The sequence below is a fragment of the Nycticebus coucang genome, chromosome 7, assembly GCF_027406575.1.
Source record: "Nycticebus coucang isolate mNycCou1 chromosome 7, mNycCou1.pri, whole genome shotgun sequence".
Taxonomy (NCBI): Eukaryota; Metazoa; Chordata; class Mammalia; order Primates; family Lorisidae; genus Nycticebus; species Nycticebus coucang.
This window is the reverse complement of record NC_069786.1, coordinates 12904606-12923535: the sequence shown is the minus strand read 5'-3', so window position 1 is coordinate 12923535 and position 18930 is coordinate 12904606. Positions and strand designations below refer to the sequence as shown.

The 18930-nt window shown below is 38.1% G+C and overlaps 1 protein-coding gene across 1 annotated transcript in view; it reads left to right on the top strand.

Moving 5' to 3' along the window:
- Positions 1-18930, top strand: part of CNTNAP5 (contactin associated protein family member 5) — an 869192-nt gene that overhangs the window by 44317 nt on the left and 805945 nt on the right. The gene's annotated exons all lie outside the window — the stretch shown is intronic.

Genomic DNA, 18930 nt, shown 5'->3' with positions numbered 1-18930 from the left:
TTGCTCTCAACCCCCCTCTTCCCTAACTTTTCACATAGAGTTTTATAAAATCATTTAGACTTTCAGAGATCATTTATTTTAATGCATAGAAAGAAATTATTGGTATATCTACAATCATATAGAAAATAAAAATAGAAGCACAACCTCTACAGACAAAGGGAAAAGCAACTGGCCAGAGGCCTGGCTCTGCCTTTCTACTCAAGTGATGAGCACTAATCCCTTGGTCCCTGTGTGACCTGTTGGTGGCCCTCTGACTGCTCCAGCATCATGGCAGCTGAGAGCAGTACCTCCATGACAATGAACTCTGTATTCTGTCATGCTTTTACCTTAGTTTGAATTACAGTCTTTCTCTGTGGTCAAAATAACCCTTATTTTGCCTTTCTAAAACAAGAGAAGAAGAGAAGAACATAAGTCTAAAGTCCTCTTCTTATAGAAAACATTCCCCACAATAAAAATGACTGAAGAGAATCTCGAGAGACTCTCCTCCTCCTTGTCTGCGAGGGTAGAATCCAATAGTTAATCCAGAATCCCACAGTTACTCCCAAATTCCATCATTTCCATAGAACCGCAGTTACTCTAGAATCTTAGGGCTTCTCCAGAACCCAGACACTTCAGCCACACCTTACTAAATTCAGTTTTCATACATCACACCATCTATCACATGGCTCATTCTCCTCCTAGTTTTTACTATCCTTACTCTCTCAATTTTCAACTGAAGAGTAAATGCCTTGAACAGACTAAATTATTGTTAAAACACTGCTTAGGAATGTATTTGGCACTACAGCACCTCCCAACTGGTCACAATTAATGAACACAACACACAATGTATTAGTTTTTATTGCTGTTGTAATATCACAAACTTAGTGGTTTAAAACAACACAAATTTATTGACTAGAAACTCATGTCAGTTCAGGCCTCGTCTGCCTGAGTGGACCCCATGAAAGCTCAGGGGTCCCTGGTGCCATTCATTTCTCCTACCAAGATCTCGGCACACTTCCCTTTCAGGTTCATCCTGGAAATCATGTGCCGTCTCCTTTAGGATAGCATGTCCTCGAAGGCCTGGGGGGCCCAGAGTAGAGTAGGGAACCTTGCTCCTCCTGAGATATTTCTGTATTGAATAAAACATTAGTATTTGCTTCATTATTACATTTCCCAATTAAATGTGAAAAAAAAATTTCTAACACAGAGAACCTTAATTAGTGTCTTTGATCCATCACTTAATCTACCTTTTTTTCCACTTACACAAGTCATTCAAAATTTAGTTTTGCTTCTGACTCAAGTTTCAGTAATCCTTTTGGTTTACATTTGATCTCTGACTAGGGGGATTCATCCTTTTGCTTTGTCTGATAGAAGTTACTCTGAGCCTCAATCTATGAGGAAAGGAAAATGAGGAGGACATGGGCATTATAAAAACTTGCCCGTCACATATCTGGAACTCATGGCACTGGCCGCTTTATTAAAACAAGAGTTTGGGGAGTGCCTTCCTCTTCCAGGGATCAAAATATCAAAAGTTAAGACATGTCAATATTTATAAGAGTTTATAATCAGGTTGTAAAAATAAAACATAAACACATTATTTGAAAAAAAATATTTTTTTTTAGCTTTTGTAGCATTTTCTTAGTTATTTTGCTAAGATCTTTACATTCCACATTTACTAGGATTCACATATAGACAATTTTAAAAACGAGCTACTCAATTCAATAACCACAAAATTGGATTTACCATCTAAACTCTGAATTCTGTCTTTCCCAGGTGTCCAAGTTTAACTCAGTATCTCTTCTTTGAAATCTACTCTTCTTCTGGGTTTCTATCTTAATCGGCACTGGTGGCCCAGAATGCAAACACACAAAGCCGTCTTTTCCCCTCCCTCCCTACCACCCTCACATCTAGTTACCATGGGTCTGGTTGATTCTATCTCAAAAATACTTCTCACACCCACCCCCTATTCCCCATTACTGCCTATTCCAGAGACTTATTTTTGGGCCACTTCCACAGCTTCCTGGAGGTCTTACTGCCTTTAGGGTTTCCCCATCATCTAAATCCAGCCTCCATGTTGCCCATACATTTTTTAATTGCACATTTGATTATGTTCATTTTTTTGGTTTTTAATATATGTATTTGTTTTTTGCTTATCACCCCCAATATTGTCTAGTTGCTATAGTTTATATCTCAAGATCTGTATTGTACATGCAAGTTTCTTCATGATTTTTCTCATTCTAGCTCCCATTATTGTATTATATACATTCTTTCTATTCCTCCTCTCACTCACAATCAACTCCTCTTCACCTTTGCTCTACAAAGTTTACCATTGGCTTAGAATACCTTTTTTCAAATTTTCCTAACTAACTCTGTCCTTCTACTTTTTAAAATTGGGTTCAGAAGATTATCTCCCCAGGAAGCTGTCTTCATCCCAACATGTGCTCTATACCCCACTCTGTGCCTCCCTGGGGCTGTGTTTAGAGTGGCTGGCCTTCTGTGAAGCCTTTAACTCACCAACAGCCAGGACTCCATTTTAATATGTCCCCTCATCACTGGAGTACCTACTACATTCTCCAGCTCATAGTAAATGCTCAAGAAATACTTTGCATACAAAGTGAATGACTTCTCATGACAGGTGGCATAGCTCTTCTCATAAGGATGGAGGGGTTGCTGCAGTTTTAGAGTCACAGGTGAAGAAAGTTCTAGATTGTGTGGGGAAATACTATTGCTCAATCAGGGCCATCAGATAGAACAAAAACTCAGGGCCCTTTCTTCTATTGAGTGTTTTGAAAAGGGTTTTGCTGTGGTTGTTGTTTTAAAGAAATAAAGACACACACAGTGTTCTTTTTACATTTTTTCATGGAGAATAAAGCACTCAAATTTATCTATCCATTGTTAGCTTCACATTCATTCAAGGATTCATCTAGTTGAAAACTAGAACATTTTCTAATCTTAGTGATAAGAAATATAGGTTGTTATTGGGTCTTTTTGTTTTGTTATGTTTTGGGTTTTTCTTTCCCTAGACTCTAATGATTCTCTTTTAATAGTTGTCTTGCCATAGCAGAAAGATAAAAAAAAAAAAAAAAACGGGAAAGTAATATCTGTTTTGTTTTGTTTTTAATTCACCACAGAGGCTAGAAAAATAATACAGCCATATTCTGAGCTCAGAAGGACGAATTTATGAACAGGTAGAAATCACAACACATAGCAACACTGAACTTGGAGTTGGAATATTGAAATAACATTTCCAGCTTGGTCTAATTATGTCATCTTAAGCTAATTTGTACAAAGCTCCCTGTGTCATTTTTTCATAAAATAGGAGTATTTCCATATAGGCATCATTGGGGGAAATTTGTATTTATAATTTCAAATTATATAATCCTTATTTAAACAATTTCAAAAGTATTTACTGAAATCTTTTTATATTCAATTATACCAAGCACAAAATGAAAAGGTCTGGTCCATGTTCTTACTGTGTTCTAATTTAAAAAGACATTTAAAGTACAAGAAACATTAAAGGAGAAATATGAAAGCACTTAGACTGTGTTTAACATACAGTACTTAACACATATTTCTTACATTCATTAAATACTTCTTGAGTCCCTGTATGTGCCAGATACTATAATAAGTTTCTGGAATACAAAGAAATAGAAGGCAAGGTTCTGCTCAGGGTCTGGTGAATTGAACTGTTTCTAGGCCTAATAATGAACATGGAGATGAGGGCAGATCCAGATCTCATGAAAGAAATGGTGCTGTCAAAGCATTGCGATAAACATGGGCAGAGGACATTCTGTCTGAGGCAATTAATTTAAAGCAATGGAAGGATTCCTATATCTAGGGTTAGGGATGAGCAGGCTTATATATATTTGGGCCAATGAGATGTAAAGCAAAATCTGCTATATTTTCTAAAAAGAGAAGTCAGCCTCTTTCTCTTGCTAGAAACAGAAAAAACATGTTCCTGCTGCTGCTGAAAGCAGCTATCTTACGGACACCCACAACCAGACCTTTGATGAAGCTGGTGTTTGTGGAAAGCAGAGAAGAGTAGAAAAAAAATTAAATCTCTGATGCTACAATGGAGTGGCTGAATCAACCACCCTCAAAGCTTATTCTTCCTCCAGGCTTCCTGGTATCTGAGATCAAACCCTCCTGTGTTAACTCCATCTGAGTCAGGGCTTCTACCACTTAGAGCAGAAAGAATGTAACTGGTACGGAGAATGGGCCTGTGCAGGCATCAAAGGTAAGACTTCAGAGCCCCCACAGCTGGGGGTTCCCACACTGGCTTTCTCAGCATTGGTGAGGAAGGATCGGGCAAGGTACACAGCCTCGCCTTTCCTTGCCGACCACATCTCATCAGTCATGACTTCTGTCGGTTCTGGGAACTTGCACATCTTACATACTTATGTCCCTAACTGGCCTGAATCCACCCAGTTTTCACTCTCGTTTCTTCTCTAGCCATGTGAATTTTATAACCTCATTTCTTGACTTAAAGAACATCTTCAGTGGTAGCTCGTTGCTCTTTGTTAAAGCCAAAACCCAAAAAAGGGCTTTTGAAGGTATCAGTGATCCAGCTTCTATCCACATCTTTCCTGTCATTACCTGTGACTCCACCACTCTCAGATGACCAGCCTGCGGGCCGTGCCATTCCGATTCACTCTGAAATCTTACTAATGCCTGTCGTGAGTGCCCTCACAGGGCGGGAGGCTTCCTATGTAATCTTCATGCTGACAGGGGTGCCATTCTCTCACACAGTCTGACTCCTCCTGTCCTGTGGGTTTCAGCTAGGATGCCACCTCCTGTGGAAAGTCTCTGGTGATCCTCATGTAGATTGCCTCCTTCAGCTAACAGCTCCCATAATCCTCCTGCACTCCCCTGTCCTACCATAGCATAATTATACAAAGGAGGAATGGTTAGAGTTCAGGCATAGGAAAAACAACTAATTACTGACTGTTCTCTTCTAAGACAGCAAACAAATGGTCAGAAATTGAAGTAGATGGTAAAAGAGCTGATAAGATTAGCATTAAAAAAGAACACACATGCACACACACACAAACACACACACAGTGTGGGCACCGTGCCTGATTCAGACCTTGATCTGGTTGGTTTGCCCTAATCCCAATGTGTCCAACTTGTTTCCTGTACAATGCAAAGGCAATTTATTGAACCTATTATGTGATTATGAGAAAAGAAAGGTCTGTCCACCATCAAAGACGAGCCAGAGTGTCAGTAGGGAAATGACAGAGTCCCACAGAGCTAGGGTCAGATGCCAGCTCCCCTGAGTGTACACCCAATTCTGTCGGTCAAGTTTCTAAACCCCCTCCCCCCGTGCCTGTGTCCACATCTTGAAAGTGGAACTGGTCTCAATTCTTTACCAAGCTTTGTATGCAGAACAGCAGCGATGATGCTCCCAGATGTGACCCCCGCCATTATAACAGCCCAAAGGATCCGCACATGGAACCCCGGGGGAGCTGCTCCGCGACCAGCAGAAACAGGGATTCAAGTGCTGAGCAACAGCCGCCTCCTTGCAGGGTTGGTGTTCTCAGTTTAACACGGTTGAGCTACAATCCATAAACTAGATGACTCATAATCAAAAGTAAAAAATCCAATTTAGTTCACAGTATTGATACTAATGTTAGTCTCCGTCTGGAGGTTTATCAGCTTAAAGTCCATCTGCTTTATAAAGCTAAAAAAGGGCCATGGATTCACAGTCTGGTTTGGATTTCAAATTGAGAAATACTTTCTGAAGCTATTAACAGTAAGTGGATATGCTCTCGAGGTAGAATATCAAAGCAGCCAGTGCAGCGAGTGGAGGGATTTCTCCCCGTTGCAGCCAGCTCTGTGCAGAGGCCCCGGAATCTCCCTGCGGGCACCGGTGCCCTTGGGTGAGACGCGTGCGTGGCGGTGTGTGGACCGGCAGGTGCATAGGCTGCGCGCAGCACCAGCAGGAGGCGGTTCTTTATTTTCCACATCTCGAAGAGGGGTCCCGATGCCCACATTCAAACTCTGGAATGCTTCTGCAAATGATTTCACTGTACCCTTGAACAGAACAAAGCTCAGATTACTTTTTTTAAAATTAATATTAAATCATTGCTGTGTACATTAATGCGATCATGAGGCACCATACACTGGTTTTATAAACAGTTTGACACATTTTCATCACACTGGTTAACATAGCCTTCCTGGCATTCTCTTATTGTATTAAGACAATTATATTCTACATTTACTAAATTTCACATGTAGCCTTGTAAGATGCACCGCAGCTGTAATCCCACCAATCACCTTCCCTCTGCTTATCCTCCCCCTTCCTGCTTTCCCTCTCCCCCTTCCCCATATTCTTAGGTTATAACTGGGTTATAGCTTCATATGAAAGCCACAAATTAGTTTCATAGTAGGGCTGAGTACATTGGATACTTTCAGATTACTTTTTGAAAATGATCACATTTCCTCAAACCTAACATAAACTTCATTTCCCACTGTGATATTTGGAGATTAGGGTGTGCATATGTAATCTGGTGATGGGATTTTTTTTTTTACCCCCTAAAAACTGTTATTAAATTAATGATCTCCTATTTGATCAATGTCATCTGGGCTTTGAATAAATATAGCATGTATTCTTCTAGGTGGTCAAGTGCCCACCTTTTAGAATATACAATATTGATAGTGTGCTCAGGAACATCAATGTAGAGGGACTTTGCCTGGTCAGAGTCCTCAGATTCCTCCTCTGTTACTTTCACATCCTGAGAGCGTTCCTAACTGGCACAGAGCACAGACATTTTTTATTTCTTTTTTTTTTTTTTGAAACAGAGTCTCACTATGTCACCCTCAGTAGAGTGCTGTGGCATCACAGCTCACAGCCACCTGAAATTCTTGGACTCAAACGATTCTCTTGCCTCAACCTCCCAAGTAGCTGGGACTACAGGTGTCTGCCACAATCCTGTTTTCCTGTTGCAGTTGTCATTGTTGTTTAGCTGGCTCCGGCCAGCCTTGGTGTATGTGGCTGGCACTGTATGTGCTACAGGTGTGGAGCCAGAGCCCAGACAATTTTTAATAAAAAATACTTTGGTTTCTTATGATAATAGTAAAAAAAAATCAGGACATGGGAAACACTAAGCAAAAAGATTAAATAAACACCATAAAATCTCTACTGGGGGAAAACTATGAATAGTGCCTTGAACCATAGGCTTCCTCATAATCTTAATGCACTATAAAATGATTTAATAGCAGTATCTTTTTAATATATCTCTATATGTGAATGTATCTCTATGTCAATATATTTGTTTACAATCTTTTTTTTATTTTTTTATTATTATTAAATCATAGCTGTGTACATTAATGCGATCATGGGGCACTATATAATAGTTTCATAGACCGTTTGGCACATTTTCATCACTCTGGTTAACATAGCCTTCCTGGCATTTTCTTAGTTATTGTGCTAAGACATTTACATTCCGATCTCACCACACAAACAGGCTGCTTTTTGTAACCAAGCCCCAGAAATTTAAAAGATGACACTAGGTTGTAACTACTATGTTTAACTGATTGCTTAGATTACAAACCCCTAGAAGGCAGAAGCCTTGTCCTCCTGTGTCCTAGAGGCCTTGTACTGGAGAGGTACCCAATAAGTGCTTTTGGATTTAAATTTATCACACAAACTAAAAGATACTTGGAATAACATGCATAATCTAGAGGTATACGGTTGAGTTTCCTGTGCCTTCAGTACTATGGCATCTTAAAACAACAGAAATTCATTCCCCCATAGTTCTGGAGGCCGGAAGTCTGAAATCAGTACCCAGGTCAGAATCAAGATGTTGCCAGGACATGCTTCTGCTGAGGCTTTGGAAGAGAATCTGCTCCTTGACTCTTCCAGTTGCTCAAAGCTGCCAGCGTTCTTTGACCATGTCCACATCACTCCAATCTCTGCCTCTGTAGCCACATTGCTACCTCCTCTTCTGTCTTTAAAATCTTTCTCCCTTTTAAAGATAATGTGATTGTAGTTCAGTCCCACTTGGATATCCCAGAGTAATTTACCCATCTCAACACCACTAAATCATTCACATCTACAAAGATCCTTCCTACCACAGCAGGTAGGTTCCTGAAATTAGGGTTCAGAAATCAGGACTTAAGTATCTTTGTTTCTGGGGTAATGAGCACATAGCATTTTCAGCCAATCACTGAGTATAGAGATTCAAATACAGCTTTTAATCATAGAGTGCTTTGTAGAAAACATATTAAGAGTGAGAACAGTAGAGATGGTAATATTATTCAAAATATTCTTTTCCTGACAAAGATTTTGTGTTTGCTGAAAGGAAGGCTATTATTTTCCTGTGGTGAAACTGATTTAAAAGCCTCGGGAACTCAACGTTACTCAATTCCTTATTTTTATTATTTGAAATAACAACTTAGTAGTTACTTTTATGTATAAGTGAACGTGATGGGTATAGTTTGTGAAGAGACAAACAATCTTATAGTATATAAATAGAGATAGTGAGGGAAATAAAAATTAAAAACAAACAAAAAGGGAGCAAGTGAGAGCAAGGAGAAGCGTGTCGAGGTGAGAACAGCGCCTCCTTCTGTCCCCTTGGCACTCAACAACATCATAGTATGGGTCCCTGGAATTTTTGAACAATACTTGTAATTCTGTGATCTATATTTTTAAGTCATAAATAAGGAGTGGAGGCAATGGGTGAAGCAGGATCTACAAATCCTATCATCTTGTGTCTGACACCTCCAACAACTACCTTGACGTCAGTTCTATAATTAATAGGTATTTATTATTATTATTGTTATTTTATGTAAAAATAATATGATTGCTTTCATGTTATTATTCCTGAACCACATTCGCTGTGAGCAAAGCAAAGTGCTGTTCACCTTCCACAGCTCCTCTCCTTTTTATCTTCATGGTGATTAGGGCTGGTCTCCCCCTACCTCTGTAAGCTGAAACTACACCACACAAACTCAGCAGTCAACAGGAGAAAGTGCACTTATTCTGTGACTTTTCAAAGTTGATATCAAACATAAAAACCATTCCTACAGTTAGGGATAAATGCATAGAGATATGAAAATAATTATAACTAATATTATAACAACATTTTTGAATCAGTACCTAGTGGTACTGATTTCAGACTTCTGGCCTCCAGAACTATGGGAGAATGAATTTCTGTTGTTTTAAGCTGCCACGGTACAAAAGCACAGGAAACTCAATCCTACTCCTCTAGATTTTGCATGTTATTCAAAGTATCTTTCAGTTTGCTTGATTAATTTAAATCCAAAGGCATTTATTGGGTACCTATCAGTTTACATTCTAATTTAAACATGTTAAAAACATCGAAAACTAAAGTGCTTTCTTTCTTCTTAAAAAACTTATCTTAGCCTGATTTGCTTGCAGACTTCTTGTTGTATGGCTTACAATATGGAGCAAGCATCTTATCTAAGCCCTGGTTAATTGTCATGTTCCTTTCTAAGACGGAATAGGCTTCTAACATTTTATCCTTTGTATTTTAAATGTTGTGAAACATCTTTCAGTGAAAATTTTTCATCGTCAGTAACTCTGGAACATCTTTGACCTTTTCATAATAACCACTTTCCTCATGTATGTTAAATTTATCTTCATTAAGTTCCTAGGCTAGATGTCCAGAGTCTCTTGAATGGCAGCAATTGTCCAGATTCTGTTTATTCCATAACTCCCTTTCCCTTCAATTTTAATTTAATTCCCACATTTTATTTTCCAATTCCTCTTTTCAATGATCAATATTTGTAAAATGCCAGATAGATTTATCACCAGGAGACAAGGGAGCAACACGATACCATGCTTTGCTGTGTGGGAATTGACCAGCAGCAGCGCTGTGTCTCACTGAGCGACTTTGAAAGAAGGATGGGACTATCTGCTGACTATGTTGTGCACCCATTATTTATGTGGATATTTGTGGACTGAGGAACTAGCAGCCATGTTTGTATTTATGCAATTTTTCATGGTTAATATACCATGGTAATGAAATTCAAGTTATATTTTGGGGGGAGTTTGTTATTTAACTAAATTGGGCAACTCAGAAATGTTGTGAGGACTACCTGTACTATGAAGAGAAAACTATTAGATTTCCCATGTTAGAGAAATTGAGACAGAGCAAGATTACATGTTTGATCCAAGGTATTAAATGGTGAAGGCTGGTTTAAAGTTAACTTCACTTCACTTCAGTCATCACAGCTGACCTTTGCACGCCTCTGTGTCTGGCTGTGTCCCAAATCCTGACTGAATCTCAGTCCACCACACTTCTCAGTAAGGAGAGTACATTCTGTGGCCGCTCTGTCTCATCAAGGACACTACCTCTTGTTAATGCCAGAGCTCCCAGCTTTTCAATTTTCCTAAAACTGTTTCTTGAGACTCAATGTAGTTGAGGTTGTTTTCAAAGACTATAGTTCAAAGAAATTATATTGCGTATATAATGATATTCCCATTTGAAGCTTCACGTATCCTCAACTCTCTAATTATGGCCATTTAGTTGAGAACATGAAGTTTTCTTTCCTTTTCTCCCTTCAGAAGGCCATCTAATGTCCTCTCTAAACTCCCCTTCTGCTCCAACATTTTTCCAGAAAAACCTTTGGTATCTTTTAAGTCTTCCCTCACTAGTCTCTGGCAGCATAAGAGGAGTCTCAGTATATTCACTTCAGTTTCATGGATATAGTCAGAGAATTGTAATCACAATTATAGACTTTATTTGGGAAGAGATCCTCGGCAGTGGGTTGTCCTCCTAAGCCACACCGTGTGATAAACCAGAGATAAGCTCCTAAATTCAAACTCTAGCTCTAGTTTCTTGATATTCATGCTTTCACAGTATATGGGAAGTTCTCAGTTAAGAATACCTTATCAGTCTGTGGCCCTGTAACAGTGTCTGATGGACTCAGCACAGAGACAAGGCTATGTCAACGTGAGCCAGCTCTTACCCCAGAAATGTTGGCTGTGGGAGCCCTCATGTTTTTTTTTTTATTATTAATAGTAAATCATAGCTGTGTACATTAATGTGATCATGGGGCACCATAGATTGGTTTTATAAACAGTTTGAGGGAGCCCTCACGTGTTTACTCAGGTACAGGGCTCAAAGTCCTTACCCTAATTCTTTGAGTTTTTTACAATACATGTGTTTAGTTTTCTCTCAATGCCATTATGCCTTGGTTTTGAATTAGTCCTTCTGACCGCTTTGTCTTGCATTGAACAGGTGAGTGAATAAGATACAGATTTCTGATATCAGTTTTATAAGTAGGTAGAATTAGGCAAGGTTCTCTATGATTTGTGATATGAATTGACTTGAATCAGCTTTTGGGAGTAAGAAGATTGACCCCCTAAATACGATCAAACTGGGAACCATCCATTTGAGCAACTTTGTGCTAGTGGCCACCCAGCATTTGGACATACTTCCCTATTATTCTACAAAATCCTCCACAAAGATTGGATGGTGGAGTTGAAGTAGCAATGACAATGAAGTAAACTGTCTGAGTCCTGACAAGTGAGTTTGAAGACTTGCCACTGTGAACTTACACTGGCAGCACTGTACAAACAGCTCACTAAGGCTTCATAACCTTGGTACATTGATGGATCACGGCTGTGTCGAGGTATGTGGCTGTGTCTTATTGAGTAACATTCATTTTTGTTGTTGCATATTTTTGTGTGCTATTGCAAGAATGTTGGAGATTGAATTAGAGCAAGGAACAGCATTCAATTTCTTGTTAAACATGGCAAGAGTGGAAGTGAAATCAGGGATATGTTAATTCATTTTATGTGGACAATGCCATGAAGAAAATGACAGTGTATAAATGTATTAAACATTTTTCTGAGGGGAGAGAAAGTATCGCTGATAAAGAGAGATCAGGAAGGACAGCACCCAGCAGAACCAATGAAAACATTCCAAAAATCTGTCAAATTATGAATGTTTACTTAGTCTGCTATGTTAGAAGTATAGCAGACCAAGTAAACATTGATAGAGAAACAGGAAAGTCTTAACAGAAAATCTTAGTATGAGAAAGGTGTGTGCAAAAATGGGGCTGAAGGAGCTCAACAATGAACAAAACCAAAGGAGAGTCAAAGTTTACCAAGACCTCTTGGAGAGGTAATAGCATGTTTGGGGCCATGTTAGCTCTGGCGATGAAACAGGGGTGTACTAATATGACCCTGAAACAAAGCATCCAAGTTCACAGTGGAAGCCAGCCAATTCTCCACAACCAAAAATTTCCACCAGTCCAATCAAGAGTCGGCATGATGTTGCTAACCTTTTTGATATCAAAAGGATTATTCATTATGAATTTGTACCAAATGGACAGTTAACTGAGTTTACTATTTGGAAGTGCTAAAAAGGCTGCATGAGAAAGTTAGAGAAAAACAACCTGAAATGTTCATCAAAAACTCATAGCACTTGCATCTGGACAATGTACCGGCTCACACAGCACTGTATGCAAGGGGGTCTTTAGGCAGTGAAGAAATGACTGTATTGGAATACCCTCCCTACTCATCTGCTCTTGCCCCCATTGACTTTTTTTCTTTATCTGAAGATAAAGGAAATAGTAAAAAGAAAACATTTTGATGACATTCAGGACATCAGGAATAATACCATAACAGCTCGGATGGCCATTCAAAAAATAGTGTTCCAAAATCACTTTGCAGGGTGTAGCAGGAGCTGGCATCAGTGCAGAGTTTCCCAAGGCAAATATTTCAAAGGTGACAGTAGTGATATTCAGCAATGACATATGTAGCACTATTTTCTAGGATGTGTTTGTGAACTTAATTGTTAGAACTGTATTGCTGGTTGAGTTAACTTATGTTGACTCCAAAACTAAAATAATAGACAATATAGAGAAAATACAGAAGAAAATGTCAAACCAAATCTAGAATTCTATCACTGAAAAAGTAAACAACTTCCATACAATTGTAGTAATAATTATAAGTTGTACATTCTTATGGTCATGTGTATATTTATTCATGTAAATGATGTTTACAAATAGAATCATGGTCTTATTGAATGGCAGCCTGTTTTTTTTTTTATTCAACAATATGTGTTGTTGATATGTGTTGTACTTCTTTCTACATCTGTACACATAGTTTTATGGGTTTGTAACAATTCATTGTTTCTAGGCACGATGATTTCTTTTGCACATTTTCTTAATATGCTTTCTGTCCCTCAGTCCTCAAAATCACTCTTCTGTCAGTTTTGTTTCTTTTAATTTGTTTTACTCTACTACCGGAGACAAGAAATTGGGTGCAGGTAGTTCATTTGTGAGATGATACCAGGAAGGGCACGGAGAGAATGGTACAGGGAAGAAGGAAATGTCCCTTATTGAAGGGGCAAAGCCTGGTATATTCTGAGGTTGTGTTACTCAATTTAGGTAAAACTGTCCACTGCAACATGGCTGAGATCATATGTACGACAAGGGTAGGTGATTGGGGCAGCAGAAACACCTGGTATGTTACTCCAGTATAGCAGGTAGGACATTTGCTATCAGAGAGAGTAATTTTGCCCAACAACCCTCAGCCAGTAACTTCACACTCTGGTTTTCTGGCTCTGACACTCAACGTTCTTGCATAACATCATACTTCCTCCAGAAAAGAGCCAGCACTTCATGCTTGTGTGAGACTCCAAGTATACTTTTCCCCTCTGAATCTGCTGCAGTCTCAGCACTCACGTATCGGGGTTGCAATTTTCTTTTCTATGGCAACCCATAGTATCCCACCTCATGGATTCAAATAGCGGATTGCCATATACTGATGTGTTGTGAGGTTGTGAAAGCAGTTTAGTGAACTTTGATGAGCATTTTAAAAATTAAATAGATGAGTAAATATCAAGAGGGCGTAGTTTCTGTCACTTTATCAGAGGAAAAACTCTTCCCTTCCTTTGTACATGTGTACCTGTAATGTGTGTGCACTTAGTGTCTGCCTGAAATTTATTTTACAGGATGTGTCATGGATAATTAGCCCTGAAAGTTACTGACTCACAGGTACAAAATGTGGGTTTGATAAAGTTCAGAATACCTGGGTTCAAATCCCAACTTTGCCACATACCAACCAGATCCATTTCAGCCTTTGTATCACTAACGTCAAAGGCTGTGGAGAAGAATAAATGAATTTCTAAACATAGGAAGTTAAGAGCAGTGCCTAGCCCATTAAGAACACTCAGTAAGGGTGGCACCTGTGGCTTAACGATTAGGGCCCTGGTCCCATATGCCGAAGGTGGTGGGTTCATATCCAACTCCAGCCAAAAAAAAAAAAAAAAAAAACTGCAACCCAAAAAAAAAGAACACTCAGTAACATGACTTGTTATTGTCAAAGAATAATATGTGAAGTACAAAGTTTTTGTGTAATCTTTGTTCAACATGGAAAAAGGAAGAAGGAAATCACCAATATTTTCAAGTATTTGGAAAGACATATAAAGGGAATTGAGTTAAAATAAAATTTTCCTGCAACTTCCCCTGCATTCGCTTCCAGCTGCCCCTTGCCAGCCACTGTTATTGCTCTATTTATCAATTTAAATCATGCATGTCTTAGGAAATTAATGTAAAATGTTTATGCATATATTCGTAAGCTAAATTCTTTCCAAAAATACACATTTTGTCTTGTATACTGGAAGATAAATGAACTGTATAATATGGTCTCATGCCATAAATATTCTTGCAGTATAAGCAAATAGCTCTCAAATTGCCATAAACTAAGGCAGGATTATTATTATTATTATTATTATTATTTTTGAGACAGAGCCTCAAGCTGTCACCCTGGGTAGAGTGCAATGGCATCACAGCTCACAATAACCTCCAACTCCTGGACTTAAGTGATTCTCTTGCCTTAGCCTTCCAAGTAGCTGGGACTACAGGTGACCACCACAACGCTTGGCTATTTTTTGGGTGTAGTTGTCATTGTTGTTTGGCAGGCCCAGGCTGGATTCGAACCCGCCAGCTCTGGTGTATGTGGCTGGTGCCTTAGCCACTTGAGCTAACAGGTGCCGAGCCCTAAGGCAGGATTATTATACTTGTTAGCTCAGAAAGGAACACTGCAACCCAGGCTTTGTGATGGTAGCAGTTTCTCTGTAGCACTGCTTGAGTGTGGGTGTGTTCTGTTTATGTAATGTAGAGAGTACTCATTTGCAAATTGATTGCATGCCAAATTCATCTGGGGTGACACTGAAAATCATTTTCCATTTGCATTAGACCAATTGCACAGAAGACATTGAGAGTGTCCCTCAATCCATTCTGTTATAAACACTCCCAGAAAGTGACAGGGAATCCAAAGATAAGCAATTCTGAGAGTACCTAGGCTAGAATTTGCTGATTTCTTTTTCTTGGCTGGAAATAATGCCATTATAATTGTTCTTAGTCCATCTGAAGAAATTATACAAGTTCATTTCTACTGCCCCTTCAAAAACAACCTCAACAATTCATGTATGCTAAAATTATGAAATGTCAGGAAAAGATCTATAACAATGCTTTTCCCAGAGCCCTGGCCATGGTAAGAATACTTTTCCCATCATTCTTGATTCATTTTATTATATCTAACAGAAGAATTCTAGTGATAAGTAGGCATTCATTTCTCTGGAAATCTTCATAAACAGCCTTCAAAATCCTTGAGTTTGTAAATCACCTATACTCTTGTGTGCTTATATTTTTCATTGAAAAAGTATTATCCTACCATAAGTAAAAATTTTGTATCATTAGATTTTCTAGTTTTATTTTTCAAATACACATTAAAACAAGAAAATAATAGTTAACATAAAATATGTTAGTTCTTGTGCCACCTAAAATCATCTATTAAAACTACCCTTTGGGAAACTTTTGTGAGTAAGAGGAAATAAGCTTCCTATTTTTCCTACCTAACTGCTCTTCAAACTCATGGACTTGCTAACATTTCTCATCCCCAGGCTAAGTGTCCATAACTTCCTGAACTGCCTCTTATGTGAAATGATTTCCTGACTGCTCTCCATGCTAGTGACCTTTTTTTAGATGCTCTCTGGTTTGTCTAAGTAGCTTTTAAAATCTGAGAGCTTCTCTAAGGTGTCAATTTTTTACTTGTATCCAAAAAATACAAGCACTGCACCACAGCTTCCTTTTCTGAGTCACAGCCCTAAAGGACTTGCTTCGGGAAAGTGTGAATGAATCAGCTATAGGATGGGGAATTTCTTATTCTCTTTTCGTGTTTCTTTGATAGGGGACGGAGTCGTGGCAGATTGCCTTTATAAGGAAGACAGTGGGCAATTTATCAAAAGCAGTATAAGGCAAATGTCTCACTCATTCTTTATTTTAATGAACGTTTATTTTGAGATGATTATACCCTGTTTCCCCGAAAATAAGACAGTGTTGTATTTTAAGGTGTGCTCCCAAAGACGTGCTAGGTCTTATTTTCAGGGGACATCTTATCTTTCCTGTAAGTAGGTCTTATTTTCGGATGATGTCTTATTTTCGGGGAAACAGGGTAGATTCGTTTACAGTTGTAAAAAATAATACAGGGAGATCCATCCTGTTTACAAGTTCTCCGGATGACCTTACAAAACCGAACTACATCACAACTAGGTAAGGACATTCATATGGTCAAAATATAGACAATGTTTATCAACAAGGGGCCCCCATATTGTTCTTTTATCATTAGTTTTTCCCCAAACTCAATCCCTCCTCAAACTCTGGAGTCCCCAAATTTTTGTCCTATCATGACTGTTATGTAAATATAATCATAGTGTGCTACTTTTGGAATTGGCTTTCATCGCTTAGCATAATTCTTTGGAGACTCATGCAGTTAGTTGAGTTAGTGGCAATTCCTATTTCCTTCCCTTTATTTAAGTCTTTTTATGGCTGAATTTTTTTTATGGTATGAATGTACCACAGTTTAACCATTAACTTTTCAAAGGAGAATTGATTTATTTCTGGTTTTGAGCTATTACAAATAAAGATATGAAATTGATGTACAAATTTATATGGATGTGATTTTTCATTTATCTGAAATGAATATCAAGGAGAACAATCATTGGGTCATATGGTAATGGCATACCTGCTTTTTAAAGAACCTGCCAAGGCGGGGTGTGGTGGCTCACACCTGTAATCCGAGCACTCTGGGAGGCCTAGGCTATGGATTGCCTGAACTCACTGTTTGACACCAGCCTGAGCAAGAGTGAGACCCCACCTTTAAGAATAGCTGGGCTTGTGGCAGGCACCTGTAGTCTCAGCTACTTGGGAGGCTGAGGCGAGAGAATTGCTTGAGCCCACGAACTTGAAGTTGCTGTGAGCTGTAACACCACCACACTCTACTAAGGGCGACAAAATGAGTCTCTGTCTGAATAAAAATAAAAATAAAATAAAGCACCTGCCAAGCTACATTCCAGTTGTCTATACCATTTTCTATTCCCCCAGGAATGTATGAATGATTCAGTTTCTCCACATCCTGCAGAGCATTTGGTATTGTCAATATTTTTTAATTTCAGAGATTCTGATAGTTGTACAGTGATCTCATTGTGGTGTTGCATTTCCCCACTGATTGATGATGTTTGACATCTTTCATGCACTTATTTTTCATCTGAGTATCTTGCTTGGTAAAATTTCTCTTTATGCCTTTTGCCCAATATTGGATTTTTACTTACTGTTGAATTTTGAGGGTTATTTATTGATACTAGATACTATTCCTTTGTTGGATATATAGTTTAAAAGATACTTTATCCAATTCAGTAACTGTATTTCAATCTTATTAAGAATGTCTTTGGAAGAGCGAAAGTTTTAAATTCAGATAAAATCCAATTTATCTTTATGAATTATGCCCTCTTTGGTTATATGTATTGATGCCAAAGGTTTTTCTGCCTTTTTTCCCCCCTAAAACATTTACAGTTTTAAAAGGTTATCTTTTCTCCATTGAATTGCTTTCGAGTCGTCAAAATTTAGTTGTTTATGCTTATGTGGTTTTATTTCTGAATCTACTTTCTGTTTCTTTGATCTATAATCTGTATGTCTAGCTTTCCACCAGTATCACACAATCCTGCTTACTGTCGCTGCAGCACGTATCAAAATTGAGAAGACTAATTCCTCCTTTCTTCTTTCTTTCTTTTCATTTTTAAAAGTTGTTTTAGCTATTCTGGTTTATTTGCCTCTCTATATAAATTTTAGAATAATCTTATCTGCACTCAAAAATATTTTGTTGGAAATTTGGTAAATCTTATTTTCAACCTGTGCATTCATTTAGGGCAATGAACATTTATTCTATAGTGAACTTTTCAGTCCATGAACACTGTGTGCTGTCCATTTAAATAGACACTTGATTTCTTTCATCAGCATTTTATAGTTTTCAACATGTAAGTCCTGCCCGTTTTGTTTGGATTTAGATGTAAGTACTACTTTTATCAATGACTACAAATGATACTTTATTTCATTTTCATTTGTATTCATTGCTATTATATAACATACAACTGACATTTTATTTTTAACTTGAATTCTGAAACCTTTTTGGTATAAAAAAGGTTTATTTGGTATATTAATTCTGGAAATCTTTTTGCAGATTCCTGTCTTATTGCACTGGAATGAAACTGAGCCCAAAAGATTTCTTTTTTGGGGGGAAGTTCTATAACTTATGAATTCCACTCCCTTAATAGTTACAGGGCTATCCAAATTATTTATATTATTTTATTTTTGAGTTGTAGTAGTTTGGGGGTTTTAAGGAATTGACAATTTTGCCAACTGTAGATTTATGAGAAACAGCTGTTTGTGGCCTTCCCTTATAACCTTTTTATGTTGGTAATATTATCTCTTATTTCATTCCTGGTAGTGGGTCTTCTCTCTCTTGTCAATTTTGCCAGAATTTTGTCAATTTTATTTATTTATTAAAAATAATAAGCTCTTTGCTTCATTGATTTTTCTCTTTATTCAATTTCACTGACTCTTACTCTCCCTCTGCCTTCATTTTTCTTTCTTCTCTCTCCTTTTTCTAAATTATTGAGTTTGAGTCTTAGATTA